The sequence below is a fragment of the Numida meleagris genome, chromosome 1 (assembly GCF_002078875.1).
Source record: "Numida meleagris isolate 19003 breed g44 Domestic line chromosome 1, NumMel1.0, whole genome shotgun sequence".
In the NCBI taxonomy this organism is placed as follows: Eukaryota; Metazoa; Chordata; class Aves; order Galliformes; family Numididae; genus Numida; species Numida meleagris.
Genome location: NC_034409.1, coordinates 124167723 through 124185128, shown reverse-complemented (window position 1 = coordinate 124185128; position 17406 = coordinate 124167723). Strand labels below are relative to the sequence as shown.

The 17406-nt window shown below is 36.1% G+C and overlaps 1 protein-coding gene across 1 annotated transcript in view; it reads right to left on the bottom strand.

Moving 5' to 3' along the window:
• The window catches only part of PUDP (pseudouridine 5'-phosphatase), a 70560-nt gene that overhangs the window by 50453 nt on the left and 2701 nt on the right, over positions 1 to 17406 (bottom strand). The gene's annotated exons all lie outside the window — the stretch shown is intronic.

Genomic DNA, 17406 nt, shown 5'->3' with positions numbered 1-17406 from the left:
TATGCTACACAGTGATTGCTTCACTAAGTCCAAGGAAACACACTGCTACTGGCTAACTCAGTTCAAGAACTGTCAGTCTGCTTGTCCTCCTCTGATATGACACATCTTACCATGAATTCAAGTTATTGGTAACAGGCTTAAAAGGAAAGTAAGTTTAGTATCCAAAAAATATTAGCTGCATAGAACTGTTCCCAAACAAGCATCATATATTTGCCCCTCTGGGCTTATACTACTGGGAGAATTCTTCTATGGAGCTAAAGAGGAAGTCAATTTCTCATTTTGTATGCAAGGAAATATTTTACTTCTTTGGGGTGGGGAAGAAGCTTCTGAATAAATTCAAAAGACTCTTAGTTTGCATTAATAAAGCAGATATCTTAATGCAATCTTGTATTTACATATGCGCCTTACCCTTCTTTTTAATGCCACAGGGAACTGAAAAAAATGGTTTGAGAATAAGCCACGCAAATAGTTTCCTAATATGGAGCTGTAAAAAAAAATATTCCACCACCAGTACAGCAGAGCACATGATAAAGTAAAGATAAATCTGTATTTCAGTTCAAGTAAACAAGGGAACCCAATTTGATATAGCAGACAATATATATTACTTAATTAAAAACATTTAAAACTATACTTATTAAGTATAAATTGTGTGACAACACCTAATTAGTTTAAAAGTAGAAAAGCTATTGATACATAGAAACTGTGATATGCTCTTAGGCATTCCTGAAGGCCCTTAAACATTGAAAAAAAAGAAAAAAAAAAAAAAAGACCGTGAAAACAACAGTTGACATGGTGCCTATATCTGCTTGTTAGGGCTAAATCTACAGCTAGTAGAGCCATGGATTTTAAAGATGTATGTGACAAGTCACAAACAGTTATACTCTCATTAGCATATGAACAACTATAATATGGCAACAGTATTATACAAGGATTACTCTCATCCAGAGGAGCAATCACTAGCTCCTGGAAGAACAGCTTATATCACGTTTAAATAGGGGTTTTATCTTCTTCCTGATACATTACTGACAACACATGACCACAGTACTGTCTTTGAGAACACAAAATGGAATTTTAAAAGTTACTTTGAAGTGAGATGCTCCGAGGCACCTGGATAAAACTACTATGCAAGGTAGATAAAGGGTTGCTATATTACTGAAGTTAGCAGATGAAAAACCAAATAAATCTTGTTAATTAAGACGTACTTTCTCCAGGAAAAGCTATAATATAACCTTCCCTGAACAAATATCCCAGAATTTTTTTTTGTTTAACTCACAACCTGAAGCAGAAAACAATGGAAAAAGGAGTCTGAAGGAGAGGGGAAAAGAGTCAGAAAACTTTATTCCTCCCTCCAGGAAAAAAAAAAAAAAAAATTATCTTCAGCACACCACATTCTCTCCAAATACCAATTTCCTTATTATCAGGAAGGTTTTGCTTGCCCAGAAAAAGTACATATATATAAAGACTTAGGTGAGTTGGGAATTCAACGTGTTTCACTTCCAGTGTTACGTCTTTCTAAATCACTCTCTGGAATACTGCCCCAAAAGCCCATTTCCTAAATAGTGGAAAGACTTCAAAAGACAGAGTAACTTTAATAGAAAAGAAAAATATTTTTCCAGTGTAGCTTGAACAATGTTCTAAACTTAATTGCAGCAATGTGTCAAAAATATACTGCCACAAGGGATGTGTAAAGGACTAGAGATTAATAAAGCTAATCTCTTCCTTCCGCTCAAGAGCATCTAAAAAACTTGAAATAAAACAGCTGATGGAGTAATTTCTTTGTGGTGGTAATAGTTAAGAAGAGAAAACCAATCATCATCAATGTGCTTGATTTTCCAAGAGAGGACATTTGATCTTGGCTGGCTGCCTACAGTTTAGGGGAAAGTTTGAGAAATAGTGCAAGACCTGATCACATTATCTCTCTAAAAGCAGTCTGCTAAGAACTTCTAACCTTAACCAGAAGGAGTATTAATAAATGATGCACATATGAACAAATCATGTGGTAGGTGTGACAGAGGAAACCGAAAATTACATTTCATGAGCTGAAATCACTTTTTGTCTGAAAATCACAGATGAAACCTCAAAAATCATTCTACAGGTACCAGTTAAAGGTACTTCTAACAACATGTGGAATTTTACCCAGACATCCCAGAGGGCTCTCTGAAATTCTGTGACTACAACCCCTGCCTCCTACACGGGAGGCTGAGGATTGGAATCTAGGGCCATTACCACACAGCAGTCTTACATGGTGACAGCAAGTGTTTTCCCCTTTTCTCTTCTCCAGACTCCTGGTAAACGAGAGGCGTATCTTAGCAGACTCCAAGGACAGCAGGCAGCCTACAGCAGGACCATGCAAAGTTAAACCAACAGTCATGACAGTCCACTGTTTATCAGCTATTTTTTTTTTACTTCCTAGCACCTTGGATAGAAGTACACAACTACCAAAGACTTCAATTTATTTTACACTATAATCAGATGCTTTATAATTCACATGAATTAAAAACTTATAGTTTTTAAAAGCTTTTTTGGCCAAGTAAGTCTCACTGAACCCACTGATAGACAGATACCTAAATGCTTTTGTGTTTCCGAGCTTTCTGAGCTCAAACACTATCTGCAAACCAACCTATGCTGTGTGCTGAGGATACCTTGTATTGCAAGAGGAACTTTTCCTACTCCCAGGAAATGAAGACCTTCTGCTATTCAACTGCAGTCAAACTGCATCAGTATTCTTTTGTAGGAATATTCTCCAGTAAATTGCCACCTCTAGAATTCAGTATGCAATAACAAACATTTAATAGAATTCCTTTTATTTTCTTCATGAAAATTCATACAATCATTCTCAGGACAGCCCATGGCCTGCTGCTAAAGTGCTGTATAGTTTTCTTTCCAATACATATTCGAAATTTTGCTGGAAGTCTTTAGACTCTCTGCATATATGATGAAGTCTGCCCGATGATACTAATAAATACTAACAGTGAATATATTACTCCTTTTTAAGTGGATAAACTTGTTTTGAGTTAGGCTTCAACTGTGAAAATTGTGCACTAGATTATATGGTCTGTCCACGAACTCCATCTCCCATCATACGTAGTCGCTACTTAATATGGAAGATGCAGACTGATTTGGAAGACTGAGCAACAGAAACAAATGTGAGGCATGAACTACAGTTCCTGTAAGATATGGAGGAGACACTTTCAAAATTAAGCATCAAATGCAAATTACCTGTGAAACGGATTAAAACCAGCTCAGTCTGAAGCCACTTCAGGGATCCCCATTTGGGGAAAAAAAAAAAGCATCAATATACCTCCACTGCACACAAAAATAATTCTATTTTAGCAGAAGTGCCTTTAGAGAGACTTCAAATTTAGCGCACATCAGGTACCAAAATGTGGATACACTGGACCAGCCTCAACTTCCACATAAAATATTTTAGATTTTAAACCTTTTCTAGAGTGGCATTTCTCAGCAGAGAGGACATGACTAAGAACAGATTCTCCTTTGATGTCCTGTTTTTGCACAAAACTGGGCCAGTATTATGACATTTTATGGCACATTATACCTGTAAACTAGCATAAGATCTTCAAACATTAAAATTCATTTAACCTAACTTCTTCCAGCTTGTTTAAAACATGGAAAAAATAACAATACCATGGATGCTTTATAAAAAGACATAAAAAACATCCACACTACCATCCTGAAAGAATACAGTGATTACAAAAGGTTGCAGCCAGAGAACCTTGCTAGCACCTTGGTGAACCCAATTCACATGAGGACTATAGGAGAAATACGAAGCTGGGAGAAGATGCTCTGACAGAAACTATTAAGGTTATATTTCAGCCAGCTCAGAGGGAAGAGGCTGATTCTTATTTTAGTACGGAATGGTTCTGGGCATAATGGAAATGTTATGTTATGACTGTGTTTTGAATGTGACAGCTTAGAGTTACAAAAAACACTGCTGTGTATCCTACTAAATGAAATAAAAAATACCTGTTCAGAGACTCAAAGACTGCAAGAAACTGTAGCCCATCATTTCTTTCTTCCATGTGGTTAATGTGCTAAAAATAAAAACAGATATTCTGGACTGGACTAGCTGTCATTCCTGTTTTACTCAATCTCTCTTTCCTTCTATCTCAGTTCTGTAAGCAGAGATCAAAGTTTTTTATCTTAATTAACAAGCAGTTTCACTCTCCTGTGGTTTATCTTTAATATGCCTGAAGCAGGAGTTACGTCACTGGGGTGTGCTTAGTCCTACTACACTCACAGAACACAGGCTGCCAAAGTATGAGCTCAGTAAATACATCAACATAATTTCTGCTTTCCTTCCAAAAGTAGCCCCATCTTCCTTCCTTCTAACCAAAAGGTAAAGGGAAAAAAAAAAAAACAACAGGAAAATATCCAGTAGTCTTTCTCTCATTGTTCAGAATTAGCAACAAATCTACTGAATCAATTAAGGTATAATGGCACAAGCAAGAAACAAACTCATTTTTTGTAAATATAAATACCTCAAATAATGTAGGCATTTCCAATTCTATAGTAACTAACCTGAAATTAGATTTACTAAACAAGAATTCTTTGCTCCATAGCAACAATTTGCTATAATTCTGCTGATAAATGAACAAATTGCGTCTGAAGTGCAAGGCAGGTAGCTTCACACTTAGCAAGTGGTGAGAAGTTTAAGAAAATGTGGAAAAAATTTAACCTTTCTGATGAACACCTGAAATGGCGTGGGAAAAAAACGACAGCTAGAAATCATTAATAGAAGAATTACCTACAAATCTTTGTTCCATTCTGTTCTAAAGAGCTGATGCTTTTATCTTTCAATTCTAATGATAACAACGAAATACAGATCTCTGTAGTTTTCTACTACAAGAAATCTCAGATGTTCCAAAATATTTTTTCTATTAGCCTTCTCTGTCTTCATTGGAAGTAGTTTTCAAACACTGTAATAAAACAGTTTTCCAGTCACATTATTACAAAACAGTTCCAACAAAGATCTCTTGAGTCTACTATTCCAAGTCTGACTCCTGCAGGCATGTAAGATATGATTAAACAGAAGCAAAGTATCAGGCCAACATATAAATTTACTATCAGCCATTCAGCTATTCATAGCACAAGAAGACTGCTTTGAAGAAATAGGAGGAAAGAAAATGTGGGATCCAGTCCCAAAAGAGATAATGTACACTGGAAGTATTTTTATTTTTTATTTATATTTTTATTTTTTAATATAATTATTTTGATATACTTAAAAATAAGGTTAAAACACTCACTAAATATAATTTCTTGAACATTCATATATAATATAAAGGAAAAGCTAACAATTTCAGTATGCAAGATACTGTAAGAACTGCAAGTGAAAGGTAAACGATCTCTACTGATGAGTACACAGAGGGAAAAACGCATCCTGACAACCTCCACATATAAATACAGATATAGCTGGATCAAAAAGGAACATTTATTTTAGTCCCATGAAATCTGCAAGAAGAAAGAAAAAGAAAATGTCAATCTATTTCATGTTATAACTACAAGACTAGAAATGGACATGGATAAATACTGGAATAAATTCCATGGTTTTGCTGTAAATCTTACAGTATGGATTTTCTTTTTCCCTGTTAGTAGAAATTGATTAGATCATATAGACTTTTCTCAATTAACTAGAGTAACAAGAAGAGAAGAGAGGAAAAAACACCACCACTCATTTAAGCATCTTTCACAACTGTTGGGTGTTGGCAAGGCGGGGTGAGGGGAGGGTGGTATGTAGAGGGCAGATCTAGCTAGTATAATGCAGAGAGGTACCAGGTACACAGATTCTGAAATGTAAACCCTTAGAGCCTAGAGCAGTGACTAAGGAAAACCAAGGTGTAAAATGTAGAATTATAGAATTCAATTTTATTGTTAACTCTCATTTATGGAAAGAGATTTCTTCAGGAAAGTTTTGACATACCTTTTAAGGCATTTCTCTTTGCAGTTTCAAAGTTACTGAGAAGTCACTCATTACCTTAATACATTTTTTGAATGAAATATATCCTCTCTTTTGCATTCATAAAACATGTGCATGAAAGGACATCCCCTATATTTCTAAAGCTTTCTCTAGGCACTGTAAATTTCTGTGAAACACTGTAAATTTCCTATCTAGAACACTGTTTGAAAGATTCTAAATTTTGTGAAACAAATTTACATTGGATGCCTAGCTATAGAATCATAGAACAGAATCATAGAATTAGCTAGGTTGGAAAAGACCTACAAGATCATCCAGTCCAACCATCCACCTACCACCAATAACCCCACTAAACCATGTCTCTCAACACTATATCTAAATGTTTCTTGAACACCTCCAGGGACGGTGACTCAACCACCTCCCTGGGCAGCCCGTTCCAGCGCCTGACCACTCTTTCAGAAAAGTAGTATTTCCTAATGTCCAGCCTAAATCACCCCTGGCGCAACTTGAAGCCATTCCCCCTCATCCTGTCACTAGTTACGAGAGAGAAGAGGCTGAGCCCCAGCTCACTACAACCTCCCTTCAGGTAGTTAGAGAGAGCAATAATGTCCCCCCTGAGCCTCCTCCAGACTGAACAATCTCAGCTTCCTCAGCCGCTCCTCATAAGGCCTGTGCTCCAGACCCCTCACCAGCTTTGTTGCCCCCTCTGAACACGCTCCAGGGCCTCCATGTCTTTTTTGCAGTGAGGGGCCCAAAACTGGACACAGTACTCGAGGTGCAGTCTCACCAGGGCTGAGTACAGAGGGACAATGACTTCCCTACTCCTACTCGCAACACTATTTCTGATACAAGCCAGGATGCCATTGGCCTTCTTGGCCACCTGGGCACACTGCTGGCTCATGCTCAGCCGAGCATCGACCAATACCCCCAGGTCCGTTTCCTCCACACAACCTTCCAGCCACTCTGCCCCAAGCCTGTAGCGTTGCCTGGGGTTGTTGCGGCCAAAGTGCAGGACCTGACACTTGGTCTTGTTGAACCTCATCCCATTGGCTTCAGCCCAGAGATCCAGCCTGTCCAGATCTCTCTCTATAATTTAGCAAATACAGAAAGGTCAATACTGTGATGAACACTTAATAGAATTCCCTCTGTTTACGAAACAAATGTGAGATAAAAACAATACTAACATAATTTATTCAAACAATGATAACTGTAGAATGAGAGAACAGTCTGGAAAAATATAAAAGGAAAAATAAAAGAAGCCCCAATGCTATACTTCCCAAAATGCCATCAAAGTTCAGAAGTTTTCAAAGAGACCTAGTTGTCACACAAAGACTACCACAGAAAGTATATTTGCAATGTATGCGTACACACATATGTATTGAGATAAACTCTGATATGTTAATACAGCCAACACACACGGGTTCAATGTATATCTTCTGGAACTCATAGGCTACTTCTGAACCCTGGGACCTAGTAGCACTCAAGACATATGCCAAGTCTTGCCCAGCCTATGCATAGACAGCTTCCACTCTCCACCACCTTGTTTCACACAGAAAAAGAATGATCTTCACAGCAATTATGGTGCTACAGAAGGTTCCAGAAAGCTTTCCCATTAGGACTGTTCAGAGTCTTAAACTAAAGCTTCAGTTTTTCCTTTTTCCTTCTACGGCATTTCCAAGGACACATACTAATAACCTGCTCTCCGTAACAGGTTCCAAAAAAACAGACAAGTTCAGTTCCTTTTTGAAAACAGGCAAAGCCATGATAAAGAGAAAATTAAGCAAAGTCAATGGTGACTCAAATATTTTTACAAACTAAATATTACAATAATGTGCAATTTGCAATCAACTGCCAGATAAAAATTTGAGAGTTCTAGGACACACAAGAAGAGACATACCAGAATAACAGTGCTACCTCTTGCTCTTTATTCTTCATTCCCAAAAACTGAAGTTTAAATTAAAAACTATATAAAACAACAATATCAATTCATTAGGCATTGAAGTAGAAATTGGATCTGTTGCAATACCTTAGTGGCTCAAGTATTTTCATTTTCCTGAGATATATTTCCTATGAAATATTCTTTTTAATTTTTAAAAACTAAAAATTTATTGCACTGCTACACGCTCTTTGTAGCTCCATCTCCACAGAATCAAAAAGCAAAGTACTTTTTATTAGTCCAATATAATGCTATAGGAGGGTTAAGTCTTAGCATAAAGACCCATTATTTCATGTGGTGTAATTTTTTGCAGCAATGGTCTTGAAGCAGAAGTTATGTCACTTTACAGTCATGCTGTAGGACCTACTCTCCCATCCTGAAGAGATAGGGGGCTAAAGGAAGCTTTCTGTACATAAATTACAAAAACTTCCTTACTTATAAAAAAAAAAACAAAACACAAAAAACTCTTGACCACACTGCAATTTATTAAAATGGAATTGTATCTCAGTGCATTCATGGTTCACCTTAAAGCCACTAATTTCCACTACTTCAGCCCTTCTGGAACACTGTAATGTAATCCCATTTTTTTCATGAAACAGACATAATCTTTCATTCATTCTTCTCTGAATATTAGTGTAATGCTTTATTCTTTTCCCTAGAGATGTTCGTGAATGAAAATGTCAAATTCATAACAATCCATAAACTAAGAAAGACACTTCCCCTGATGACTGGTCTCTAACCAAATAAGGCCTATAGTTTTGAATATGTGACAGTTTACACCCACATGGATTGATAAAACAGAACAAGTTTCAAAGGCAGTGTCCAAAAAGATGCTCTGACATGAGTGGGCAATTTGCAGTGCACAGTCATGCTGTGAAAGAGAACCTAAATTAACTAATATTTATGCAGAGCAGATGATCAGTGTTCAGCAGCAAACATTAATTGCTTGGCAGCAAACCCGATCAGTTCAGAACCTGCAAGCACAGGACCAGCAAGTACCTTCAGAGAGCAAAGGTTATACAAGGGCTACTGGAACTATTACATCAGGTCAGAGAACGAGTATTAATGAGCTGAGACAACTAGACACTTTATCACACTGTACATATTTCACAGTGACAAAGGTCATGAATAAATTCCTACGGATAGCAGATAGAAAGACTAAACTGACAAGTAATAAAATGGGTTTTCTTGTGTTATCCATACAAGTAGAGCCACTCATAAGCACAGCAGACAGGAAAACCAACAGTAGAAGAAAAAGATAATATATGCAGTGATTATATGTAACTGGTGCCCAAAGGAAAGTATTAAAGCGAGACTTAGAGGACTTATTTGACGACTTAGAAAAAAAAAATACTTCATATGTCTTAAAAGGGAAGAGGGAGTAAGATTACATTTTTTAAAACAAACTATTATCCATAAAAACAGCAAAACCATACCTGGGAAAGAACAATGTCTACTTAAAGTTCTCCCAAATTACAGAATCAGATTTATTGCCAAACTACTATGGAAAATGGTGATATAAGAGGAATTAAAAATAATGATAAGCTGCAGAATAATGGAAGCGTACACAGAGGTAGCAATTATTGATACTGTCAACAAGTGTACAACCCTTCAAGAAGTAAAATAGGATGAAAAAATTGTTAGTATAATAAGCCACTTGAAACTGACATTCTTTATCAGTTACTGAAGCAAGTAAAAAATGACATAAATAGATAGGAGATAATCAACCTATTTTAAGTGCCAAAAATATCCTAATAAAGGTCAGCAGTGATTTAAGAATAGGGGCGTTATTATAATCATCATCATTATGGTAAACGGAAAGGAAAAAAAATCAAGGTCAGGAATTTCTGTTAGAATCATTATAAGATACAAGAACATTCTTGATTAAATGCATCTCAGTAGCGTTGTGAAAAAAATTATGATCAATACAGAGAGGTACAGAAACAGAACAAAAGCAGCAACAAGTATGAGCTATCTCTATACTATCCACACAAAAACTAGTTTTTCGCAATAAAAGTAACATATACTAAGCTTGAAAAGAGGAGATATTTAGCCTAATTGCTTTTGCATCGTTAGTTAGTATAGTACCCCATCATTAAAAGAACAACGATCATCTTGTGCGAATTAACATCACCATTAGCAATCTATTACCAATTAAGAAAAAAAGTTAAAAATAGTTAAAAATAAACACCTCAAAAGAACTCTCTAAGTACAAAAGCAAGTATTCAAGATTAAAATTGCCTCTTGGGAAAAATATACCAACAGAACTCAAGAGTAGAATTTGGCTGGTAAATTGCTCTACACAGACAAATTAAGATGTCGCTAAAAATTAGACTCTTGAGAGTTCAATTAGTTAACTTAGAACAAGTCTACACAAATGAATTGCAAGTAGTCAGAACAAGAGCTGCAGAGCTGGGCCCAAGATGGCATCCTGTGTAACTGTTGTCACTTTGTAGAATAACAAATCCAAATTTGTTAACATCTTTTTTCCTCAGATAAAAAGGAAATTGGAGTGTGGCAAGTGGAAATAGTGTTACTGAAAGGGAAAATTCTATGCACCTTTTCTTTGTGCAAAATTATATTCCATTTACAGCACCTTATTATTTACATTCAAAGCAAAATAATTGAAACTTTATACACAAAACAGTGTACGTAGCTAACAAATATAAAACCTTATCACCTCCAAACAGACTCCAAAATCTGCACTAAGGCACAGAAAGAGACTAACTTTCATAAGTGGTCAAACTGCTGAGTGCATTTTTAAAATCACTAACCAGAACATTTAGATTCTCAGCACCTCCAAAACATACCTCTACACTTGATAAAGGTCCTCGGAAAGAATTGGATGTGTGTCACATTATTAACACAAAAAATTTGAAATCTCTTGGGATTTATATATTTAACATGTTGGGTTTTTTTCCTTTTAAAACCAAATGTTCTGAGTCTGACACAACTAAAATAAATAAGCACCAGAACAGCATTGAATTTTTGTGTAATTTATGTGTAATATTAAAATCAAGTCACGAGTATTTCAGCTTGGGAGCACCGCACTCAATTCTTCAGGGAGAAAAAGAAGATCATTACTAATGCTGCTCAATGCATTTTGATATGCAGTAACCATTACAGAAATGAAAAAACCCTATTCAACAGATGCTGGACTGAGTTCCAATTCTGGTTAATTCCAAACACAAACAACAGACAAAGGTGAATGGACAATATGCAAATCAATCATGGAAATAATAAAAGTTAGACTCTACGACAGCACATTTGTTACGTTTTTGCCAAAATTCTTGTGGCAGTTAAATGAAAATGTTAGCTTTCAGATACGTGACAAACCTCTTCTGTTCTACTTATGGTTAGCTAATTCTCAAATGAGGAGCTGTTTTACGCATCTTCATAATTTGCTCATTAACCATATATGAATTAACCTAACAATATCCTTAATTACATTGCTTTTGAAGCAAGATACAAATACAGAACATAGAGGCAAGAGAGTATTTTTGTTTCCTTCTTTGTTTCCCAAACTCAGGTGAAAACTGAGAATGGCAAGAAAGTTTCCACTATCTGGAAGCAGGAAATAGGCTTACAAGATTGCCAGTATATAGCCCAAGAAGATTAATTCCTGCACTTAAGCCATAATAGTGGACAATCTAGAGAGGACTGATGTTTAGCTGAATTGGTGCTATTTGCTCTGATGCAGAAGAAATAGGAAGCTGTTTTAACCTTCCATTCACACTGTAAAATAATAGACAGCATGCACATAAGCAAACTCCAGCATGGAGCTCTTACCAGTTTTCTTATAATAGAGATCTCCTAGGCAACTTGTGCAATGAAATGAAAGTGAGAGTAAACTTTTGACTTCCAACCTTGTGACAATGGTCAGGTAATGCTGGAAAGAAAGAAAAAAATGCCAAAACTCTTGTGGATCTCATAGCACTGTAATGAATTCAGCTGCAAGTTAATTACAACTACCCTACAGATCAGATTCCCTGTATGACTAGCAATGCACGAATTGCTAAGAAGTGGCATATGAGAATCCCAACACCCTCTCCATGCTAATGAGATGGTGGCTGAAAAAGGAGAAAACTGATTCCGGTTGCCTAAAGTAGTCCTTGCCCTTCTGCAAATGGTCAGAACACCATGTGGAGGACATCCTGATTTAAAGTTATGGTAATGGTATCTTGCAAAACTAAGTTGTTTAAGAAACAATCTCTTACATCTGCTTGAATATGCTGGCTTATCTAATGTAAGGAAGCTGTTTCACTGGCAAGGTTAATAATTTACGTGAGGCTGTGATTACTTCTAACAAAAAAATAACAAAAATAAATATATAATTAAATTTTGTGTACTAAAGTATTATGTTCTGTGCATGCTAGTTTAACTTTAGTTCAAAGTACAAAACTAAGAAACATTTTTACAGCAGTTTTCCTAATTATCAGTTAGGATAGGTGAATATTATACACATCGTTTGTACAAAACGTAATTTCCAGGTTAAAATATTTTCAGCTCCCTAGAAACCTAGATCCAGATCAAATACAACATTTAATCTCCTTTGTGTTCTTGTTTACCAAAATTTCAACCCAGTGACCTGGTGGAATGTTCTGGTACCTGTTGCATATGCCTGAATTTCTTTTCAGTGAAATTGGAGAGTCAAAGCCTGGTGTGACAAGTTCCTCTCCAACACAGGTCAAGGCATAGTTTATGCTTGCAGCTGGGTCTCCCAACTTAGATGAGCCAAAGAGTTTTAAGATGTGAAGGATGGGAAAAGTTGATTTGTATTGGACTATCATCATCCACTCACATTCTGAGAAGAGAAGGAAAAAAAGAACCACGTGCAAAAAATCCAACAAGGCGTAAGTCTAAAAATTTCTCTTCCTTATTTAGGTATGTACCAACAATACTGAAATAGGCAATAACATGAAATGCTGATGAACAACACAAATCTTTCTCCTGAGCTTTAGTGTCTTATCTGTGTCTTTTATTAGCTTTATTCTGAGTAAATGCTCACTTTCCATGATTTAAAGGGTTACAACACTTGCTCATTAGCAAGTACCAAGCTAACCCTTCTAACTCTAAAGCATCTGCTTTTGTATTTCCCTCCCAGTACATATAGTCCAGGAGAGCATCTCCTCATTACTGAAAACTTACTAGGAATTCAAGGTTCAGAACTTCTAATCTTGACCAAGTGTTTGCTTTCATACATATACCTACTCTATTCAGCATTCATCAGTCTACTAGCTCTTATCTTTCAATTTTATATTTGTTTAAAAACCAAACAAAACAACAACAACAAAAACATAGGGTCAAAATATACTTGCAGGGTTCTACTAAAAAACAGGTCCTTAATGACTTGTCTTAACATTTAAGTCTGCAGCGAACCTGTATCATTCACATTTACTCAAAAAAGCATTGTGAAGCGTCACGTTATACCACAGAGAATGTTAACACCTGAATTACTTCCTGCACAACAATTAAAATTTTTATCAACAAAATTTGTGATCTCATAAGGAAAACAGGTAGTTAGACAAGAGCTGGTGTCTACAGCACCAGGTTATTTAGATTTAATTACATCAAATCCCTTTAATTTTTTATATCTCAGCTCCTTGATCAACAATTGTATCACAATAGATTAATCATCAGATTCACTATCCTGTAGTTAACAGCATTTCTGTTTAGATTTATATGCATAAATATCTATATTCATTTATTTTAGAAGAAGATTTGTTTACATTTTGCAGTCTGCTGAAGCATGCCTAGTGCGTTTGTCACCAGATATTAACAGCTCAGTAATGCCTATTTTCAGTTCTTTTAAAGCACACTACTTGATCCTAAGTATGTTACGCTGTCTTTTAGTTATTTATTGTTCTTCTAAAGGATAACTCCAGTGTATCTTCGTGATTCAGTAAAAGTTACCTCATTTGTTTTTCTCAAAACAAAGGAAATGGCATAGTTTTTTTTTGAATTGTCTTGTTAAATATATTGTCCTACTATTACACTACTTCAGGAGCATAAATAACATAATTCCTGAATATGAAAACATGGATTTTTATCCTCATGTCTTTTTCCTTTCAGTAGTAGCTTCTGCATCAGATACAACCATATAGCTTTTGCTATTCTAATCATGAGTCATCCTGCAATGTTTTGACAATGCTAACTAAATCATACTTATGCTTAAATGACCATTTTGATTCCTTTTATTTATTACTGGAGCTTGCAGCTTCTGCATATTGACAACCATCTTGTGTCTTGCTTATTTTTCCATCACTAACCACAGCGCACTTGTTCATGAATTTTTGCAGTGTTTGTGCTGTTAATTCAGCAGTCTCCTGTCTCTTGTATGAGTGCTGACTACTCAGCACCAGATATTCCGTTCGTAAACTGCACCCTGTTTGCAAGGACTAACACCTAGTCCCTGGCCATCCTGACGCGTGCACACACCAATATGATGAGCGGCAAAATGGAGTTTATTGCCCCGTTACAAAGTCTTATATATCCTTCCTTATCTCCCTTATCTCTTTGTTCGCTTCGTCTACACCCACAACCTCTGGGGCAGGGGAGGTCCTAGCGCGTCCCATCCCGTACCTTCGGTTGCCGCCTACTACATATGAGCTGTTTCCCAAAGTGAAATTCACTTTCAGCGTAAGCCATACAAACTTCACACAGGAGGTGAACCAACATTCTATGAAAAGAAAACCCTTCTTAAATGTATTAGCTAGGCAATAGTTTTATTTCCATCATCTGACTTCCTATGCCAACAAGTCAAAAAAAGATTTTAAAAAAATCATTTAGGTTTCTCCTCCTTCAGCACAAATTTCTGGAAAGTTCTATACATTTCAGCTACCCCACAATTGTCATTAAAAGCATCTACAGTGTAATCAGAATGTTCCTAATTCGTGCAAGTTATCTTTTCCTGTGTCACAACAATACAGTGGGGCTTTTTTTTCCAGCTACAGAAGATGCTAAACATTTTGAAAAACTGTGTGGCTCCCCTGTAATTCTTCATTCCATTTATCTGCTAAGTTTTCAGAAATACCTGCAGCAGTCACCTTAAAATTTGCGTCACTTTCATTTTTCAGTTAGCCACAATTCCATGCGGTATTCTTTTGTCTCGCTGGAGTCCTTTACTGTAACAAACTAGGCACTCAGTTTTGAGAAATACCAAACACAACGTTATCATTTGAAGTCTCTGAAGGATGACACCTGACACTGAAAAGCTATTGTCTACAATTACATAATTAAAATACTTGTAGCTCAAAAGACAACCTCAGCAGCAAGTAGAGAGATCCTAGAGGGCCTTACTCTTGTTGTATACTTTGTATAGATGCAATAGATTTTCTCTTCATTCAGCAATAATTTGCATATTTTTACAATATGCTAAAATGCCAGTATCAGATAGTATGCAGTGCAACTATATCAAAAGTGTTCAATTAGGTACCAAAGATCTCTAACTAATGTTCTCTGTTCTGTTGTGATTTTTATTTTAGCTAGCCAACTCTGTACAGTATGTACAGAAGTTTAAAAGTTTTAATTATACTTTGTTTTAGGAGTTAGATCAGTAGTCTCTTGTAGTAAAGGAATAAAGCAAGAAAAAAAACCTACTATGCAAATTCTAAGCATTTACTTTCAGGATTCAAACTCCTGTGTTATAGGAAAGCAAGTAGCAATTTTGAGCTACAAAAGTAATGATTTGAAATAAATAAATAAATAAATGTTCAGCAGTATATAAAAAAATAAAATGTAGTTATTCCTGTTCCTCTGGGGTTATACTATACAGTGAAGCGAGCACCACTTTTAAACTACGTAAGTAAATCTTTCCGCATATCTATAAACATGAAAGATGTAACTCTACTATACTAGTACACACACTGTCTATTCTGTAACAGCTCATGCACTGCTGGAGTTTCCTACAAAAAAAAAAAAAAAAAATCCTTTGATTAATTTTACCTATTCAGTAACAAGCTGTCTACCAGTGCTGTTCACATATTTTATTTACTAAGTGACAGCGCTGTTTTCCAGTGTTTTAATTTCCTGGCAACAGCAGCTGGAATGATGAACAAAAAAAAGATGTCATCCAACAGCTCAAGGGGAAAAAGAAGGTAATCCAAAAAGAGAAAACTGCAGGCAAAGGGACCACATTGGTTATAAGTGCTGAAAAAAGGGTGTTAAGTAACGCTTCAAAGAATGATACAGGACTCCAAAACAACCAGAGACAGTTCAGGAACCAAAATTTCTCTGTTGAAGGTAAGCTGATGTATCAAGGTGGGACTCAAGGACAACTTAATCAGAGTCAATTATGTTAAAGTGATGGGGGAGTTAAAGTCACAGAAGATTAGACTCAGCAACACTGGGCCTAGCTTTAGCCACATAAAGTATATGGATGCAGGTTCTACAGTAGAACACTGGGATTGTTTCTAAAGTCAAATCAAGTCAAATGAGCACCTCAGACTTCATTTAACACTCACAGTTATGCAAATTTGTAAATACCTTACAAACTTTCCTATGTTATACTTCAATCAGAAGCGCATGTCAGCTACAGAAAGCAAGAACATTACATTAGATCACTTCAATGTTCAATTTGTCATTGTATATAGATCCATTAATATTTGTTTTATAGAATCAGAGAAATTTAAATGAAAACTTCCAGTAACAGATATATATTTTCACATACTACTTCGGAGCGAAAATAATTGCAATATTTAAAGCTTCAGCTTCTGATAAGAGCAACCAGTTATGAAAGCACTTGAAAAAGTTACAAAAATTTAGTTTTAGACATCCATTATAGAAAACATAGTTTTTCAAAAGAAGTAATTCATGCAGATGTCAATGGTTTGTTGTGGGGTCTCCTTCTCCGGAGACATTCAAAACCCACCTGGACACAATCCTGTGTGACCTAACCTAAGCGTTCCTGCTCCTGCAGGGGGATTGGACTAGATGATCTTCTGAGGTCCCTTCCAATCCCTGACATTCTGTGGATTCCAGAAACATGTAATTTATTATACCACCTTCAATAATTACTATGTAACACAAAAATTTCATAGGAAAATTAAGGATTGGTATTTTATTTCTCACATACATTTATAGCTTTACATCAATATACCACTTCTCTCATTAAGAACATTCACAGTAGATGGATAGGCAGAAAATACCTAGCACATGTATCCCGTATTTCATTCCTTTCCCAAAATTACCCCAAATTTATTAAAGCGTAAAGAATCTTATAGAATCATCGAACAATAGAATTGTTTAAGTTGGAAAAGACCTTCAAGATCATTAAGTCCAACCCCAACCTAACCATACTACTCTAACAACTCACCACTAAATCATGTCTCTGAGCACCATATCCAAGAGGATTTTAAACACATTCAGGGTGGTGACTCAATCATCTCCCTGGGGAGCCCGTTCCAGTGGTTAACAACCTTTTCTGTAAATAAGTTTTTCCTGATATCCAACCTAAACCTCACCCGGCACCTTTGAGGCCATTTCTCCTTGTCCTGTCACCAGTGAGAAGAGACCAACTCCACTCTCACTGCAATCACCT